The sequence below is a fragment of the Balaenoptera physalus genome (assembly GCF_965194825.1).
Source record: "Balaenoptera physalus genome assembly, chromosome: 14".
In the NCBI taxonomy this organism is placed as follows: Eukaryota; Metazoa; Chordata; class Mammalia; order Artiodactyla; family Balaenopteridae; genus Balaenoptera; species Balaenoptera physalus.
The window spans coordinates 329,571-349,194 of record NC_138893.1 but is presented as its reverse complement, the minus strand read 5'-3'; the positions used below and the strand labels follow the sequence as shown (position 1 = coordinate 349,194).

General features: G+C 42.0%; 1 long non-coding RNA gene and 1 pseudogene across 2 annotated transcripts in view; one reads left to right on the top strand and one right to left on the bottom strand.

The window, feature by feature from the left end:
* Positions 1-19,624, top strand: part of LOC309643171 — a 124,552-nt gene that overhangs the window by 90,456 nt on the left and 14,472 nt on the right. The window lies entirely within an intron of this gene.
* Positions 11,630-15,958, bottom strand: LOC309642872 (cytochrome c oxidase subunit NDUFA4 pseudogene; annotated as a pseudogene). The gene has a single exon. The product of its transcript is annotated as a cytochrome c oxidase subunit NDUFA4 pseudogene (transcript).

Below are 19,624 nucleotides of genomic sequence, written 5' to 3'. Positions count from 1 at the left end.
AAACAAACAAACATGTGCACTCCTAATTGGATCTTTGTTACAGCTGAATTGCTATCTAATACAGTAAGTCATCTTAGAGGCCTCTGTGATACCAGGAAGATGGTAAAGTCAAAAGCTGTGAAATAGATAATCTGTAGAAATACCACTGCTGTGTTAAGAGCAGTTCCATGATTCACTGCCCTGTGAGACTCCAGCCTCAAACAAAGAGAATTGGTGAAACCTGCAAGGGAAGGATCCCAATGCAAAGGTTACAGAACTGATTAAAAGATGAGGGTAGGGCTTCCCTGGTGGCGCAGTGGTTGAGAATCTGCCTGCTAATGCAGGGAACACGGGTTCGAGCCCTGGTCTGGGAAGATCCCACATGCCGCGGAGCGGCTGGGCCCGTGAGCCATAATTACTGAGCCTGCGCGTCTGGAGCCTGTGCTCCGCAACAAGAGAGGCCGCGATAGTGACAGGCCCGCGCACAGCGATGAAGAGTGACCCCCACTTGCCACAACTAGTGAAAGCCCTCGCACAGAAACGAAGACCCAACATAGCCATAAATTAAAAATAAATAAATAAATAAAAATTTAAAAAAAAAAAAAAAAAGATGAGGGTAGAAACCTCAGGGGCCCCAGAGGCCCAGGGGATCAAAGAGGAGTCTGGACAGGAGTACTTAGGGAGAAACAACCATATTGTCAGTGAACTTCAGTTTTGATATGACTTGGGCCAGTTGTGGTTTGCTTGGCTGTTAATTTCCCTGCATGACTCCTAGGAGGTGTCTCATCAAGAAGTCTGTGAGGGGGGCTTCCCTGGTAGCGCAGTGGTTGAGAATTTACCTGCCAATGCAGGGGACACGGGTTCGAGCCCTGGTCTGGGAAGATCCCACATGCCGCGGAGCAACTGGGCCCGTGAGCCACAACTACTGAGCCTGCGCGTCTGGAGCCTGTGCTCCGCAACAAGAGAGGCCGCGACAGTGAAAGGCCCGCGCACCGCGATGAAGAGTGGCCCCCGCTTGCCGCAACTAGAGAAAGCCCTCGCACAGAAACGAAGACCCAACACAGCCAAAAATAAATAAATAAATAAATAAAAAAGAAGTCTGTGAGAAATCATACCTTTAACTGCCTTTATCTCTGTATGGAGCATTTAAAGACATTCATCTTAATCCTCTTCCAAGTAATGTTCATTGGAATGTATTTGAAGTGGTGTTAGCTCACCATAACACTTTTTAGCCTTCTTTTAAGTCATTTGAAAAATCTGCTTATAAAAGAGGAGAAGTAAAATTTTTGTCTCAAGGTCAATTCACATTTCAGTGTTTTAAAAAAGCAGTGCTTCTCAAAATCATGTTTTAGTATCAAATCCAGCTTTAATTTTTTTTTTAAATAAAATTTATTTATTTATTTTTGGCTGCATTGGGTCTTCATTGCTGCATGCAGGCTCTCTCTAGTTGTGGAGACCGGGGGCTACTCTTCGTTGTGGTGCGCAGGCTTCTCATTGCGGTGGCTTCTCTTTGTTGTGGAGCACTGGCTCTAGGTGCACGGACTTCAGTAGTTGTGGCACTCGGGCTCCGTAGTTGTGGCTTGCAGACTCTAGAGCGCAGGCTCAGTAGTTTTTTGGAGCACCGGCTTAGTTGCTCTGCGGCACGTGGGATCCTCCCAGACCAGGGCTCGAACCCGTGTCCCCTGCATTGGCAGGCTGATTCTTAACCACTGCACCACCAGGGAAGTCCCACAGCTTTAATTTTTAATGTAAGATAATGCCAAAGATAGGGTTTGTGATTCCGATTTTCACTAAATGCAAAATTTTCCTGGGACAGAGCAAATGCCTAAATCAAGGGAGGCCATTTTAGTCCTTATTTTAAGCTTTTCAACAGTGTAGCTGGTCATACGAAAAAGTCTGAAGGTCAAGTAGATGTGTGTGGTCTTGGAAAATTATTTAGTCTCTTTGAAACTCAGTTTTTCCATCCATCAAAGGGTACACATGGTGATTGTGAGCATGCTACAGTACTTGTTCAGTTCCCCTTTTTTCTTTTCTTATTACGACACTTTTTAAGGAGCAGTTTTAGGTTCACAGCAAAACTGGGGGGAAGGTACAGAGATTTTTTTTATACCTCTCCTGCCTCTACACATGCATGACCTCCCCTGTCATCAACATCCACCACCAGAGTGGTACATTTGTTACAACGGATGATCCTATGCTGGTACATCAGCATCACCTGAAGTCCATAATTTACATTATGGTTCACTCATGGTGTTGTGTGTTCTGTGGGTTTGGACAAATGTGTTATGACATGTATCCATCATTATGGGACCATTCAGAGTATTTTCACTGCTCTAAAAATCCTCTGTGATCCAGCTATTCTACCCCACCCCCTGCCACCCTGTAGCAACTGCTGTCTCTATAGTTTTGCCTTTTCTAGATTGACATATAAGTGGAATCAGTATGTGGCCTTTTCAGATTGACCCTTTTCACTTAATATTATGCATTTAGGCTTTTCCATGTCTTTTCATGGCTCAATAACTCATTTCTTTTTAGTGTTGAATAATATTCCCTTGTCTGAATATACCATAGTTTATTTATCCATTACCCTACTGAAGACAACTTGTTTGCTTCCAAGTTTTAGCAATTATGAACAAAGCTCTTATAAACATCTGTGTGCAGGTTTTTGTGTGAACATAAGTTTTCACCTTTTTTGGGTAAATACCAAGGAGTGCAATGGCTGGATTTTATGGTAAAAGTACGTTTAGTTTTGTAAGAAACTGCCAAACTGTCTTACAAAATGGCTGTACCATTTTGCATTCTCACTAGCAGTGAATGAGAATTCCTACTGCTCCGCATCCTCATTAGCATTTGCTAATGTCAGTGTTGTGACTTTTGGCCATTTTAATAGGTGTGTAGTGGTTTCTCATTGTTGTTCTAATTTGCATTTCCCTGATGACATAAGGTGTAGAGAATCTGTACATGTGCTTATTTACCATCTGTATATCTTCTTTGGTGAGGTGTCTATTAAAGTCTTTGGCCCATTTTTTTAATTGGGTTGTTTTCTTATTATTGTTTTTTAAGAGTCTTTGTATATTTTGGATAACAGTCCTTTATCAGACTTATCTTTTGCAAATATTTTCTCCCAGTCTGTGGCTTGTCTTTTCATTCTCTTGACAGTGTCTTTCACAAAGCAGAATTTTTAATTTTAATGAAGTCCAGCTTATCAATTATTTCTTTCATGGACCATGCCTTTGGTGTTGTATCTAAAATGTCATTGCCATACCCAAGTTTTTCTGGCCTTTCCCCTGTGTTATCTTCTAGGTGTTTCATAGTTTGCATTTTACATGTAGATCTGTGATCCATTTTGAGTTAATTTTTGTGAAGGGTGTAAGATCTGTATCTAGGTACTTTTTTTTTTTTTTTTTTGGTATGTGGACGTCCAGCACCATTTGTTGAAAAGACTATCTTTGCTCCATTGTATTATCTTTGCTCCTTTATCAAAGATGAGTTGACTATATTTATGAGGGTCTATTTCTGACTCTATTCAGTTCCGGTTTTTTTTCTCCTGTAAATTTCTCTTCTCTATTCTGTAACTAGCCTAGAGGAAAGGGTTAGCTTTGTTTATGCTACTGAGTATGTTGTCCAGTTCCCATGTCAGTGTTTCAACATAATATATTATTTAAGTACCATCACTTAGGACTTAGCAAATTTTTATCAGAATTCAAGGTCCTTGATGAAATATACGGGTGGCATAGTTGCTCTTCTTAAGAAACCAACATTCTAACAGGAAGAAAAATATCCTCAAGAGCATCTTGCTTCTACTTTTTCTCCCCAAATCTATCTAGATTGTACGTGGCAGATAAGGAATTTTCAGCAATACTTAAAGGAAGAGACAGACTCTGTTTCTTTTTCTTTCTCTGCCTTTCTATTCCTTTCTATATTTTGTCTCCATCTGTTTGAATCCTTGTCTTGCATTTACAGTAATATTCCTCTTATGAAACATTTGCATATGTGGATTTATTTCCATAAATTTGTCCTAAAACTGTAAGACTTTCAGTTCACATTTTATATAAGCTGCAGTCAGCATTCGTATGAATTTGCAATCACTCAATGGAGATAATTTTAAGAAGACATACCTGGGAGTTGGGAAAAGCAGGAGGGAAACCAGATGGCAAAGCAGGAGCAGGGTAAGCGCCAGGAAGCTGAGCCAAGGTGCACCTGAGCCCGAGGGCAGCTCTCCTGCTTGTGAGTGGGAGGAGGGAGCTGGCGAGGTGAGAGAAACTGTTGGAGCTAGGGCTTGGGGTACTGCGACCTTCTGGTATGTTTACAGCCTGGAAGGATCATGGGGGCACTAAAGCTGTACAACCCGGAGCATGGATGGGAAATCTGAGAAATGCCAAGTCAGTTATAGGGTAAGATAAATAATTTATAAAAAAATTTACTCAAAATGTTTTCATCTCAAGGTTCAGGTAACTATGGAGACTGTTAGTGGCCTACTCAATGCTAGTCTCCTCTTCATCCTTAATAAACAGAACCTTCTCTTTGATCAGGGTGGCAGTGCACCAGCTGAAAACTGCATTACTCAGCATCCTCTGCAGTTAGGGGTGGACATGTGACTAATTCTGGCCAATGGGTATAGGGGAAGTTGCTGAGTGGGGGCTTCATGGAAAGTACCTTCAAAAGGGGGCTAACTCAGTCTGCAAGCTCCTTTTGCCACCTTGTAAATGTGGTAGGACCTTGAGGTTAGAATACATGTGCTGAGGATGGTGGAGGAAAAAATAGGAGGCCAAGACACTGATGACATCATGTAGCCGCCATATCAGCCAGGGAATGCCTTCTTCTTCTTCTTCTTCTTCTTCTTTTTTTTTTAAAAAACGTGAGAGAACGGTTGAGTCTCTGTCAAAGATGAATATAATTTCTAATGGACGAGAGATTCTCTATCTCTTAGGCCATCTTAAGATGTGGGAAAGAGGGGGATTCCCTGGCGGTCCAGTGGTTGGGACCGCGTGCTCTCATTGCTGAGGGCCCAGTTCCATCCCTGGTCGGGAAACTAAAATCCTACAAGAAGCATGGTGTGGCCAAAAGAAAAAGAAAGACATGGGAAGGAGAAAGCTTCCACTCTGAGTCATAAAATCATAAAGACATTTAAACTTGACTAGGGGACCAGACACTGAAAAAGTGTTAATGTTTTTCTTCCAGGTTAGAAATCTCTGTTTTTCTTTCAAATTATTAAAAAAAAAAAACAAAAACCCAGGGACTTCCCTGGTGGCCCAGTGGTCGGGACCGTGCTCCCAGGGCAGCGGGTCTGGGTTCATTTCCTCATCCGGGAACTAGATCTCACATGCTGCAACTAAGACCCGATGCAGCCAAATAAATAAATAAATAAACAAGTATTTAAAAAATAACCAAATAATTGTTATAAGAAGAAATTCAAGCAAAACTAAACTGTACAAAATGAAAAGTGAGAATATCTTTTTTTTTTTTAAATTTCATCCTCTAGAGTAACCACTGTTAACTGGGTTCTGTATTTTTCAAAGAATCCTCCCCCCTCTTTGTATATAAAAACATAAAGTAATTAAAAAATTATTCTTGACAAGCATGTTTTCTACAAGGAAAATAAATTTACAAGCCTCTTGAAGGGAGATCCTGATATTGAAAAACGATTGTGACAGTCAATCAATAAAATTAACTTTATAATGAGTAGTATTACTGTTATTACTGTTTTAAGATATGTAAAATGTCATTGATAATTTTCCTGAGTGATTATTTCAAACCCAAGTTCCTCAGTGTCAGCAGATAGCCTGATTTTTTTTTTCCCCCTCTTTTGAAGGTACTTTCCATGTGCCTTGGTGGGAGGTTACTGTTCCCAGAAGGGCAGGATTCTGGATAGGCAGTAATTTGGGTTCTCTATTTTCTCCTGCTCTGTGAAATAAGACTGTATTGTATTTGACTTGTCCCCCCCACATCTAGCATGGGACCTAGTATGTGGTACTGTATGCTTCTGCCAGTTAAGTGTTCTCATCCAGAAAAGGAGTGCTCTGAGGAGGACCAGAGGGAGGTAGAGGAGCAGGAAAAGTTCCACTTATTGTTCTGAGGCAGGAGTGGTCATAGCCTGTTTGAAGGGACAGTGAGAAGGTAAGATTCATACGGGGGGTAAATCTTTCTGAATTTCCTTTTTGTGGCCAACTATATAGATATAGATATAGATATATGTATACACACACACACATACACACATACATGAGAAACTATACATGTGCAGAGGGCTCTTTGCAGATCAGATTATCTCTTTACCTTCAGTTTTCAGTTTCCAGTTACATCAGGTCATCTGGTAGTTGATTATTGGTCTATTTTTATGTTCCTTGGAACAGCTATACTTCTACTCTCCATCCCCTGCCTTCAGGGCACATTCTTAATTCTTACCTAGCTTTTTACTCAGCAATTGTTCAATAAATGCTGTACAACAGTAAGGTACCATCCATGCTTCTATGGTATACTTTGATTTTTAAAAATGTACCTTAACACAAAGTTTTTAGAGCAGACCATATAGGTGTGCTTCCATCTTTCAGGGTCTAGGAGGTTAATTTCAAGCTGGATAGCATTTTTTAGTTTTTCATTAATGAGTTCAATCCCTTTTCTACTTTTTAAAATAAATTTATTTTATTTATTTTTATTTTTCGCTGTGTTGGGTCTTCGTTGCTGCACGTGGGCTTTCTCTAGTTGTGGCGAGTGGGAGCTTCTCTTGGTTGTGGTGCGCAGGCTTCTCATTGCAGTGGTTTCTCTTGTTGCGGAGCACGGGCTCTTGGCATGAGGGCTTCAGTAGTTGTGGGGCGAGGGCTCAGTAGTTGTGGCTCGTGGGCTCTAGAGCACAGGCTCAGTAGTTGTGGTGCATGGGCTTAGTTGCTCTGTGGCATGTGGGATCTTCCCGGACCAGGGCTCAAACCCGTGCCCCCTGCGTTGGCAGGCGGATTCTTAACCACTGCACCACCAGGGAAGCCCCCTCAATCCCTTTTTATTTTTTATATTTAAAAAAATTTATTTATTTATTTTTGGCTGTGTTGGGTCTTTGTTGCTGTGCACGGGCTTTCTCTAGTTGCGGTGAGCGGGGTCTACTCTTCGTTGCGGTGCGCAGGCTTCTCATTGTCGTGGCTTCTCTTGTTGCGGAGCACGGGCTCTAGGCGTGCAGGCTTCAGTAGTTGTGGCACGTGGGCTCAGTAGTTGTGGCTTGTGGGCTCTAGAGCACAGGCTCAGTAGTTGTGGCGCACGGGCTGAGTCGCTCTGCGGCATGTGGGATCTTCCCGGACCAGGGCTTGAACCCGTGTCCCCTGCATTGGCAGGTGGATTCTTAACCACTGTGCCACCAGGGAAGCCCCTCAATCCCTTTCTAAACTGATGAACTTTTCATGTTTCTTGGTTTCTGCGGGTTCATGCTGAGTTAAATGAAATTTCATGCCACCACTCATTCAACTATTTTACTTTTCCATTTTTACTTAATGTAGCAGAAAAAGCACTGAAGTTTTCAGTCATGAAAACCTGAAACACTAAAGGATATTTGATATTCATGGTTTGAATTTCATGATTTAAGAGGAAATTCTTCCCTAATGAAAATGGTCCAGAATGGGCTCCTTGAAAATGTAGCAGTGGAACCACTTCTGGATGTATTCAGGAAGCTGCTACATTCCATTTGTAGATTTATATTCAACATTTTAATTTAGTATTTAAGAGATGGTTTAGGGGTATCATCATCTCTCTGTGTTTATCTTTTTATTTTTTAAATTTTTATTGGAGCAGTTTATCTTTGCTGAAAAGAAAGTTGAGGACTTCCTGGTTGGGATGACCAAATATATAATGAAAGCAATTCTCTCCAGCAAATGGCTCCCAGAGGCCATCTCTTGAGAAGAATAAAAGCAAAAGCTGTCGGAGGGATTCTCTATCATAAATGCTTTCAAATAGGAGAAGAAACAGAGAAGACCATGACTCTAGCCTTGTGCTGGATTATCTGTTGTCAACTTGGAATCAGCTTCAAACCCCTTGTATGATCTCTCTTTTAGGGCAGAAACCTGAGTTTCCCTGAGTCCTCTTCCCTCTTCTGACCCTGAAGCTGGGTTAGGGTCCACCAATGAGGGGAGATGGGAAGGTTGGGGAGGAGAGGCCATTACTCTCTTAGGAGGTGCTGAGGGGAGATAAAGACATGGCATTTGAAGCAACTTCTTAGGGAGCTTCTTATAAGACATTCAAGTCTATGCTATAAGCACAGGTTTTTTTTTTAAACATCTTTATTGGAGTATAATTGCTTTACAATGGTGTGTTAGTTTCTGCTGTATAACACAGTGAATCATCTATACGTATACATATATCCCCATATCCCCTTCCTCTTGTGTCTCCCTCCCACCCTCCCTATCCCACCCCTCTAGGTGGTCACAAAGCACCGAGCTGATCTCCCTGTGCTATGCAGCTGCTTCCCACTAGCTATCTATTTTACATTTGGTAGTGTTTATATGTCCATGCCACTCGCTCACTTCCTCCCAGCTTACCCTTCCCCCTCCCGGTGTCCTCAAGTCCTTTCTCTATGTCTGCTTCTTCATTCCTGCCCTGCCCCTAGGTTCTTCAGAACCATTTTTTTTTTTTTAGATTCCATATATATGTGTTAGCGTACGGTATTTGTTTTTCTCTTTCTGACTTACTTCACTCTGTATGACAGACTCTAACTCCATCCACCTCATTACAAATACCTCCATTTCATTTCTTTTTATGGCTGAGTAATATTCCATTGTATATATGTGCCACATCTTCTTTATCCATTCATCTGTTGATGGACACTTAGGTTGCTTCCATGTAAGCACAGGTTTTTTAGCAGTGAATTTCCTGAGTTTCACTTCCCCAGCTCTTCTAGCTACCTCTAATTCCTGTGTTAAACCCTCCATACTTGGAGTACGTAGAGTGGTTACTGTTTTCCAGATTTGACCCTGACTGATATGCTTTTCATGCTGGTTACCTCAGTTTTGTCTGAGTATCAGGCTTCCCCACTTCCCCAACATTTGTCCACAAGGGTGTTAGAATTCTCCAGGATGATGGCAGAATTTAGAGGAGATTCAAGAGCTAATACCTAAAGTTGCTCATGAAAATGGAAGAATGAATAGGAAATCAGGAGATGGCAGCTCGAGCAGGACCAGAGGGTGGTGTGGGGCTGTAGAGAAAATATTTTTATGTTTCCGTATGGTTAAGGCTTTCTGAGCAAAGAAACCTGGGATCGGGGTCACAGGACAAGTCTTGTATTTAAAGGGTGGTTAGACAGTAAGTAAGAGACCATCCTGAGAAGTTTACCTCCCAAGGTAAATGCTTACATTTCAGAAGAGGAATGAAACCTAGTATCATGGAGACGTTGAAGAGATTGTTAATTTGTAGATGCTTGGCTTCTTCCTGGAGACATTTATTTATATTCCAAAGGACCAGAACTCAGGAGTCATTCCCTTCTCTTCCCAAGGTTCATTTGTTTGCATTGGGGAGAAAAGTTTTTTCTCTCTCACAGGGGAAAGGGGACAGCTGCCCTCATCCTAGATAAGCTCGCAGCTTCATGTTTTGGGTCCCTTCCCTATAGTATAGATCCTGGTATAGGTAGGCTGACCTCTGGTTCTCATCGCATAGCTGCAAAGGAAAGAATTGAGCCAGAGGAGAACTGATGTGGTTATTGCTGTAAGTAATAGTACCTCTGCTCTAGAAAACTCGTGTATACTTTTAGGATAATGTGAATAAATATAGATGCTGAAACCTAATCCGGTGCTAGAATCAGATGGTTTGAGCTTCAAGGGTGGTGGTGGAGTTTTGAAGGTCAAATCAGAACAACTTGGAGAAAGTCCCCAGGGAGATTGCCCAGGCTGACCCCAGGGATTGAGGAGCATGGTGGGGATGAGCAGCCTCTCCTTGAGGGCTGCGAGAGAATGTTGTGCAATCACCTCAGCTCCAATGGAAGAAGTCTTACTGAATGAGAGGCTTCAGGCTTCAAATGGAGTTTATTCTCACATTTACGGGGAGGCAGCACGCATAGTGGTAATAATTAGGCAATTTGGATTAGAGATGCAACTCTACCCATTATTCATTTAGGCAATGCTTATTGAGCATCAATTATGTACAAGGCTGTTCTGCTGAGGAGAGGGATGATCTCTGCACTTGTGGAGTTTACAGTCTACTGCAAAAACCAGACCGAATATAAGTAAACAGAGGAGTAAGTATATACTTACAAACTATAATAAATGTGATGAAGGAAAATAATAGGGTACTGTGAGAGAAAATAGAGATGACCAACTTTAGACTGAGTGGCCAGGGAAGGCTGCTCTGAGACGGTAGCAGTTAAGCTAAGTTCTGAAGGGTGGGAAGGAGCTGAGAGCGTGAGAAAAGGGAGTGTGAGCTTCCCAGGTAGAGTACCTTCATTTACTAGCTGGCTATGAAATGCAGCCCCTCAGAGGTGTGTTTGAGTGAGGTATTTAACAATTGGGGGCATTTCTACACTGGTTTTTCACCTGTGTAAAGGAGATAATAACACCTACCTCCTAGGCAGGAAGTTCTGCTGTCCAAGAGAGATTGGTCTAGAAATGACCACCTTCCCCCAACTTCATGATCCAGGTGAACTCTGTTTCTTATCTGAAGGCAAGTGACCGACCATCGTATTTCAGGAGGGGAGTATATAATGTTAGGGAAGTTTGTTTGGAGGTAAGGGAAAGTGGATACAGATGAGTTCTGTTGCTATGCAAGATCTTGGTTTCTGATAATGCCTTCTTCCTTTAGAAGAAAAATTTCAGTATAGAAATTTCAGCCTTAGTACAAATGTCAGTGAGAGAGAATTTTCGGAGGCTGGAGGCTCTTCTCTGGGTCCCTCATAGTGCATATGACTATCAGTTTCACTTACGCCTAAGGCTGCTTTGACTTGGGCTTCTGGGCCCATCTCCTTTGACATATCTGACTTCTAGGCAAGCAGGCAGGCAAGCATAACCTGGGGAGGCTTGGAATGGAAGAGGGGTAATTAGTGATGATAGCAGAGGGATGGAGTTACAGGACCTTCCTCATCTCTGTATTTATTTCTAGAACTCTTTCACTCAAGAGTTGCTGTGAATGCATTTCTTTTCCTCACAATAAAGCAGATGTGGAGTGGGATTGAGGATTATAGCAATTGATTTTAAGGGTCTAGGCAAGGCTGGAATCAGAGGGAATTCCTGCTGTGATGTATACATTGATGCATCAGGAAGTAACTTGGCGTTTGTAATGACTTCTTAACTATAATACTACAGATGGTACCGTATTGGAGTTACAGGTCCCTGGGAAGTGTATTTGTTTCCTGTTTTGCTCAGATAAATAATGTCCCTAATGATCATGATACAATCCATAAATCTAGCTTTGAAAGGATTAGATACTGGCTATCATAATTTCATTGCTGATGGTTATTTTGATGAAGAAGGATCTCTCAGTAGGGGGAATGGGAAGCAATAATAACTCCCCTGGCCAGAATCATTCATTTACTGAATGCTTATGAAAAGATCTCCTAGATATACCTCACATTCTCTTTGGCAGTTTTCCCCATTGCTTCTTCCCCTTATCTTCTCTGAGTTCTTGGAGATTCAAATACATCACCTCTAAAATTGTGATTTGCTTCCCAGAATATAAAGCTTTAAAAATTTCCACTTCTTCTGAGAAGGAAGTAGACCTGTCCCCCTTCTATGTTCATTCTAGCTTGGTATCTGCCCTTGTTGAGAGAAGTCAGAGAAGACCAGATTGGAAGTTACACTCTGTGAGTTAGAGCCTTCCACCAGACACAACTCAGTCTTAATATTTTAAGCATGTTGGTAAATACTTCCATTTCCCTCCCAGACATGATTAATGGCTCCTTCCTCTGTGCCCCCATCAAACTTAGTCCATCATTCATTCAGTAAACATTTACTAAGATTGAGCTATATGCCACTAATGTGATAGTCATTTGGTACACCATGGTGAACAAAACACGGTCTCTCTCCCTCTCCCTCCTTCTCCTCTTTCCTTGCTTCCCTTCCCTCCCCTCAGTCACAGAGCCCAGTGGGACTGCTGGTGCAGGCTCAGCCCTGTGTGATGTGGGACTCCTCTGCTGGCCAGCTTTGCCTTGAGGACTCCCCATCAGCATGGCTCAAACTTTTAGATTTGTCTGCAGTCTGAGACTCTTCCCAACTCATCCTCTTTCCTATCCTTTCATAGGTGCCAGACCTGCATCAAAGTCTGAAGTCTCTCCCTGCCTACTCCTGCTTCCCCACCTTTACCCTTCACAGGCATTTTCCCCAAAAAGTCTCTTGCACGTCTACTCCCATCTCAGGTCTGCTTCCCTGAGATCAACAGATTTTATGCTGAAGAGTGGAAATGAAGGTGGAGAGGGTTAAGAGGGCCAGAAGAAGAGGGTGAAGGGTTTTTTGTTTTTTGTTTTTTAAATGTAGGCGCGCTGACCACAAAGAGCTGCCTTTATTTATTTATATATTTATTTTTGGCTGTGTTGGGTCTTCATTTCTGTGCGAGGGCTTCCTCTAGTTGCGGCAAGCGGGGGCCAGTCTTCATCGCGGTGCATGGGCCTCTCACTATCGCAGCCTCTCTTGTTGCGGAGCACAGGCTCCAGACGCGCAGGCTCAGTGGTTGTGGCTCACGGGCCTAGTTGCTCTGCGGCATGTGGGATCCTCCCAGACCAGGGCTCAAACCCGTGTCCCCTGCATTAGCAGGCAGATTCTCAACCACTGCGCCACCAGGGAAACCCGTGGATGAAGGGTTTTATCTGCTAGGTAAAGCCTTTGGATGTTGCTCTCAGGTCAGTGGAAACCTATGGACAGATTTTAAACAGATGAGTGACACGTTTTAGAACAGTTATTCGTGGGACTTCCCTGGGAGTCCAGTGGTTAAGACTCCATGCTTCCACTTCAGGGGATGTGGTTTTGATCCCTGGTTAGGGAACTAAGATCCCACATGCCGTGTGGCACAGCTGAAGAAAGAAAAATTCTTCTTTTTTTGTTTTTCAAGTTTCAGATTATTAATCAGTGTAATCCCCAACACAATACACCAACATGATTTCGTGCCTTTGGAGGGGCAATATTTCCTGGTCACATGGAAAATTGTGCAGATGGCTTCTGGAAGACCTTCATTCTAAGCAGCTTTATAGTGAAACATTTCATTTAGAAGTCTGGACCCTCTTCTTCAGTTTGCTGTCATCTACATTCACTTGCATTGATCACTGGGACCTAGTTTGTTCCAGAGTTCTGGGTTATTCTTTCTGTCCCAGCTGACATCTGGATTGAACAATGCCAGGCGCAAGACATACGGTGCTGCTCCAGTAAACACGAAGAGGGGGATCAAGCTAGGATGCTTCTTGGCCTGACCGATGATCTGGTGGAGCATGGTTGCCACAGAGGCCTTGAGTCCAGACAGAGAAAAACAAATCTGCGAGGCCTGGGACTAAGCAGTCTCCCCACCGAGGGGGAGCGGATGTCCCTAGAAAAATTATTCTTGTTGCAGGGTGAGAATGAACTGGAGGGGCGCAGGATGGGAGGCGTGTACAGACTGTAGTCACCCCGACAAGCAGTGATGATGGCCCAGATGGTAGTTCATTATATGAACTCTGTCTGTCCTGGGAGATTCTGAACAACCTGATGGCCAGGACTCAGTCTTACTGGCCTTGCTGCCCTGGCACAGTGGTAGCTAGTCAACACCTGTTTGCCGAGAATATCTAATTGTTTTTCTCTCTATACAAATATATTTTAACATTTTTTATCTGTTTATGCATGTATGTTAGCCTAAAATCAATTGCTTTTCTTATACTGAGCTGTCAGCCTAAGCTGTGAGGCATTTTAGTAAATTATCTGTGATCGCTGTTCTTTGCAATTCTGGTTAACTCTATCATAGGATCTACACTGTTTTGGTACCAGCTCTGAGAGAAAAAAATGTTAGCTATAATTTTCCATCTGAAAAGTCAATTTCAGTTTTGCTCTGTCAGGTATTTCCATAAGAAGTTTATTTGTATATTCAGCCATTCATTTTGGTTTTAATGACAATTAGATGCTAAAATGGCAAGGAGAAGGATTTGGTAAGAAAATTTGTTAAAATCGCATTTATTCTAGTAATAGATACCTTTGAATACTTACACGAGCACAGTGACAGGTTTCTTTTGTGTGTGTGTATCATATCATATCACCTACCATATTCTATCTATCTATGTACCTATCCCTTAAAAATATGTAGGAGCCGTCTAGATACAAAGGAAGCTGTGATTAATGTGATTATCGATATGTATGTTCCTATTACCATTTTCTTAATTGTTTTGGGTTTGTTTTTGTAGGTCTTTTTTCTTCCTTTCCTCTTTTGTTCCCTTCTCTTATGGTTTCATGACCATCTTTAGTGTCGTGTTTGGGTTGCTTTTTTGTGTGTGTATCTGTTGTAGTTTTTTGGTTTGCATTGGAAGCTGTGATTAACATTTACATTCATTTAAAAGTCTGGAAAATCTTATTGTGGGTAGCTAATGGAAACTTTTCCCAGTGATTAAGGATACATGTACTACACTTACTATTTTCCTCCTTTATTTTGATCTTGATTACTTTCTCTCAAAATTACACCCCCCTCCATACCATGAACCACTTCTTGCTGTTCAGAAGTGAGTCTGGAATAGCTCTCATTGTCTAGTCTATATTTGTTGGTCAGATTGAAGTCCAGTAGCTTGTTTCCATTGCTTATTCTGTCTCCAGAGGGATTGAGTTGTCATTGGGCACATCTAGAATTTATTAGAATCTCTGCTTTTTATCATATTTTGACTTCAGGCAGAAGGTAGGCTTATTATTGTCTTGTTTTGCTTACTGTGGCATCATGTGCTTTAATTTTGTTTCTCTAGCTTGACCTTTAGGTGTGTAGGGAACACACCTGTGCTCTTCTGTATCCCAGCAGTACCCTAGACAATGCTGAGTGAAACAGATTCTTACTTCTCTTTGTACTTAGTATTATTTCCACTTAACTTTGGAATTATTACTGTTTTCATAGAACCATAAACTATTAGACATGAAAGAGATCTTTGAGCTCCTTTTAGTCCATTTCCCGTTTATAGATGATGAAACTGAGGCTCAGAGAGGTCTCATGGCTTGCCTACAAGGTCATGGTTGTATTAGTGCAGTGTTTTCATCTGGACAGGGCTAACTGCTGAAAAAACCACTCTTATTATCCTCAGTGGCTTATAAGAAACAATAAAGGTTTATTGGTTACTCACATGATAGTCTACGTGGGTCCTTGGGAATGGTGTTCACGTGTTCCATGCAGTCATTTAGAGACTCAGCGTTTCTACTATCTTATAGGGTCTCAGAAACTGGATCCTTTGCATCTAGCTAGTAGGTAAGGAAAGAGAGAGACAGCATGGAAAAGGCTCACTTGCTCTCAAGTGCCTCAGACCCAAAGTGATACATCACCTCCACGCATATGCTGTTGGTGAGAATTAGCCATGTGGCCCCATCTAGATGCAAAGTAGGCTGGGAAATGTAGCTTAACTATGTATCAGGAAGAGAAGACAGGTTTGGTGAACATCTAGCCAGTCTCAGCCGTATTTAGTCTGTCCATAGAGCAGCGGTTTTCAATGTGTCAGCCCAGCAGCCGCCCCCGCTGTCACCCGAAGACTTGTTAGAAGTGCAGATTCTCAGGTCCCACCATACCTACAGAATCAGAAACTCTGGATGATTCTTGTGATTTATGCATGCTACAGTTTGAGAACCACTAACATATTCTATTAGACATAGTTCAGTTGTTGTTAACCCTGGCTGCATATTAGAATCACCTAAAGAAACCTAAAACAGAATAAAACAACATTTCTTGCACCCCACCCTGACCACTTAAGTCAGAATTTTTAGAAGGGGGACCCAGGCACTGGTATTTTAGGCTAAAGGCTACCCAGTTATTCTAAGTGTGGCCAGGGTTAGGAACTATTATCCTGGATGATAATATATATGTGTGTGTATATATATATATATTTCTTTTATATAAAAGAAATCCTGTCCTGTGTGACTTTGGATAAGTCAGTTAACTTCCCTGAACTTCTGTTTTTCTCATCAGTAAAACCGGGCATAATCCTAAAATCTACTTTTCTGAGCTGTGAAGATTACAAGAAATTGTGTTTATAAAATGTTTGTATAACAGCTGGCACACAGTGAGTGCTCATGCATAAAAAATAAAATTTTTATCACATTTTGATTGCTCTGTTGAGAGAACTCTAGAGAGAAAATAGAGTTGCTAAATCAGAAGTCAGGAGAGTATTCATCATGTCTTCCTACATTTTCAGGTTATTTTTTTTCTCTCTTTCTTATCTTCCTCCTACACGGAAAATTGGAGATTTGGATTTGTAACCAACTCACCATGTGGGATTGTTTATATTAGTCTTTTCTTTCACTGGCGACATTCCTATTGCTCCCTATTAGACCTGTTTCAAGCACTGAATTTGGGCAGGACATTGATCTAGTATGTTAAGTGGAAACAAGGGAGTGAGACCTTTCACCATGAGAGCTGCTTGGAGACCAACCACACAGCGCCTGATTGGCAGCTGGACGGGAGGGAGGCCGGGTCATTGTGAGTGACACCTCTGTAGTGCCTGAACAAATGTAGAGACACTTGTCTCTCTGTATTTGATGTGCTGCTGGGAAAGAGAAAAAAATTATATGTCACGTGGTTTCTTTCACATGCAGTTTTCTGGGAAGGTGAAATTTTGGTAGAGTCTGGATCACCTACAAAAGCGCTCAGGACGTTCATCCATCTACTGTGGCCTTCTAGTGGCACAGCTTACTCCTGGAGAATTTTCAAGCAAAATAGCTCATTGACAGGGCAAAATAGCCAACTCATTTGTCCTTATCTTTTTTTGTGTGTGTGTCCTTATCTTAATGGAATTAAAATTAGATTCTGTCTTTACTTAGAATTAAATGGTTTTTCTGGTGTATGTCTGCAAGCTTAGCTAAAATATTAGATAAAGGCTTATATTTGTTAGTGAAACTCTTCAACTTGTATTTGAAGTAACTGTGCTTTAAAAAAATGCTTTAGGTGACAGTTGTGGTGGATTAAAACTGGAAACAAGACAGAAATTGGTACTACATTTGATAGAGAGTAGGTGAATCATGTTAGGGTTAATATTCTGCCAGCAAAACACTTGCATTTAAACTTCTGAATGGATATGAATGGTTCAGTCTATTCAGACGTCCTGGCAAGACTGAATTTAGGATCCTGGTAGGCTGCTGGTTTGTGAGAAGCATAATTTTCAAGGAAGTAATCACAAAGCTGGATATTGACACCTTTGAGTTGAAATTTCAGACTCTCTCTGTGATATTATGTAAGTCACTCAGTTTCTCTCTCGATCTTGTTTAGCCTGTAAAATATGATTCACTGTTTCTGTCACATATATCTCGTAGTTCTCACTGAAATACTTCCTATTTCAAAGACTAGGAAATGATTAAAAATATTTTTTTTGCCAAATAATAGTCGTTGAGAGGGCACGTAATGTTTCCCGAGAAAATTCTTTACTCTCTGTGCCTGTTAGAAAGGTGAGGGAGTCTTAGACCAGTTAGACACTGGGGCAATGTGAAGCATGAGTTCAGGGTAAGCCGTGAACCAAGTTCTACTACTGCAGTCAGACATCAGTGCTGTTCTTCGCTCGGCTTTGATCATTTCTGTGAGCAAGTGGGAAGTCTGACTTTTTGAGAAAGCCGTTTTACTCTGTGGGTTCATTATTTTGGCTGACAAATGGAGAGGTAAATTGACAGTGACTTCCCAGCTAAGAATACTGTGCATGTTTATCACCATAGGGAGCCGGAATTTTGTCAGTTAGCATGATGTCTTTTTAGCTTTCCTAAGGTTTCCAACTGCTAAATTCAATTTCTTTCAATGAAGAAAGGCTTTTAAAAGCTAGGGCGGTTCCTACTGGCCCTGACTGTGCCTGTGGAGGACGAGCCCGTGTTAAACTGTCATCAAGGCTGCTTTAGCGTAATGGGGAAATTCTTCTTCTATCATCGCAAACATTGAGCCAGGAAGGACGAGGTGAAGGTCGTGGAGCCAGGTGACGGGGATACAAATGTTTAAGGCATCCCAGGGAGACAGTATAGCACTGCAGGAAAGGGGCTATGCTTGGGAGTAAGGTAGGCCTGGAGGGAATCCTGGCTCAGCACCCAGTACACGGGCAACTTCAGGAGCTGACGTAACTTTTTAAATCTAAATGAGCTCATCTGTAAAATGGGAGCATTATCACCTACCTTGTAGATTTGTTGGGAGGATCACATTAGGTAAAGTTTTCCAAATATTTGGCAACATCAAGGCCTGGTGTGTAGCATGAGCTCACCCTTCTCAGGCAGCCCTCCTGCTGGTCTTTCCTTTCTGGTCCCATTTGTGAATGACAATGAGAAACCCCTGGTGTTCATTGCTCTAGGGAAGGATTTTGAATTGTCATTTACATTTTAGTATAATTTCAAGTCACTAACCTCCCTCTACCTCTGTATGAAGCAGGAGTCTGAACTTGGGTATATATATATATATATATATATATATATATGGCTCATGTTACACCTCAGTCATTCCTGGAAAATGAGGTGGGGACCCCTTGGGAATCAACCGCATGAGAATCTGTGTTAGAACTCATCCCAAAAGTACTCAGAAATGAGGTGGCCAGATTTGTTCAAGGGCAGTACCCAGAAGCAGAGGAGAGAGCTGATTCTGAATATAGTACTATGTTAGTCCCTTAGGCCTGACGCTGTGCTACTCAGCACCCCCGATTCTGGTCCATGGCCCTTGGACAAACCTGAGGCCTGAGGTGGCTATCGTTGGGGGCTATGTATAAAATTCCCAAAGCAGTTTCATTACAATCTTGTTTGGATAATGAGGAAACAAGATGTTGGGCACTACTAATTTTGGTAATATTGACAGTAATGGGGAATGGTGCCTGTAGCTTTATAGTAATTTTCCAGTACTGGTATCAGCAGCAGTTTCAGTGCAGACATTAGCACTGTCAACATAAGGCATTGTGTGCTTTGGACCAAATGATATTGGACCTCTGCAGCAGTAGTGGTGCCTTTTGCAAGCTTTGGTAGTGGTGGTTTTGGTGGCTACAGGGCATTAAAGATAACCTCAAACTTTCTGCCACCAATCCCATTAAGAGGTGAAATTTATTCCCCTTTCCCTTGAATCTACTTTGGTCGGCATCAGTCTTATGACTTGCCTTGACCAATGTAACATGACAGTAATGATGCTTTGTAACTTCAGAGGCTGGGCTTTAGGAGATCTGCAACATCAAATTTTGCTGCTTTGGAACACTCCTTCTGGGAATTCAGTCCCCATGCTGTGAGAAAGCCCAAGGAGCCACATGAAAAGGAGGGCTGAGGCTCCCAGCTGACAACTAGCACCACTTCTCAGCCATGAGTGAAGTCATTTTGGACCAGGATTTCCCAACATCCCAGATGACACCAATGAAGCAAAACAAACAAACAAACAAAAACCCACTTGGTCAACTCATGGGCTCGATGGAAGTAATATATTCTTGATGTTTTAAGCCATGAAAATTAGGGGTGGTTTGTTGTACAGCAATAGATTATCACACAATGCCTATTTGCAGTGCAAGAGATAGTGCCCTAGAGCTGGAATAGAAAAGGAGGAAAATATAAAAGCC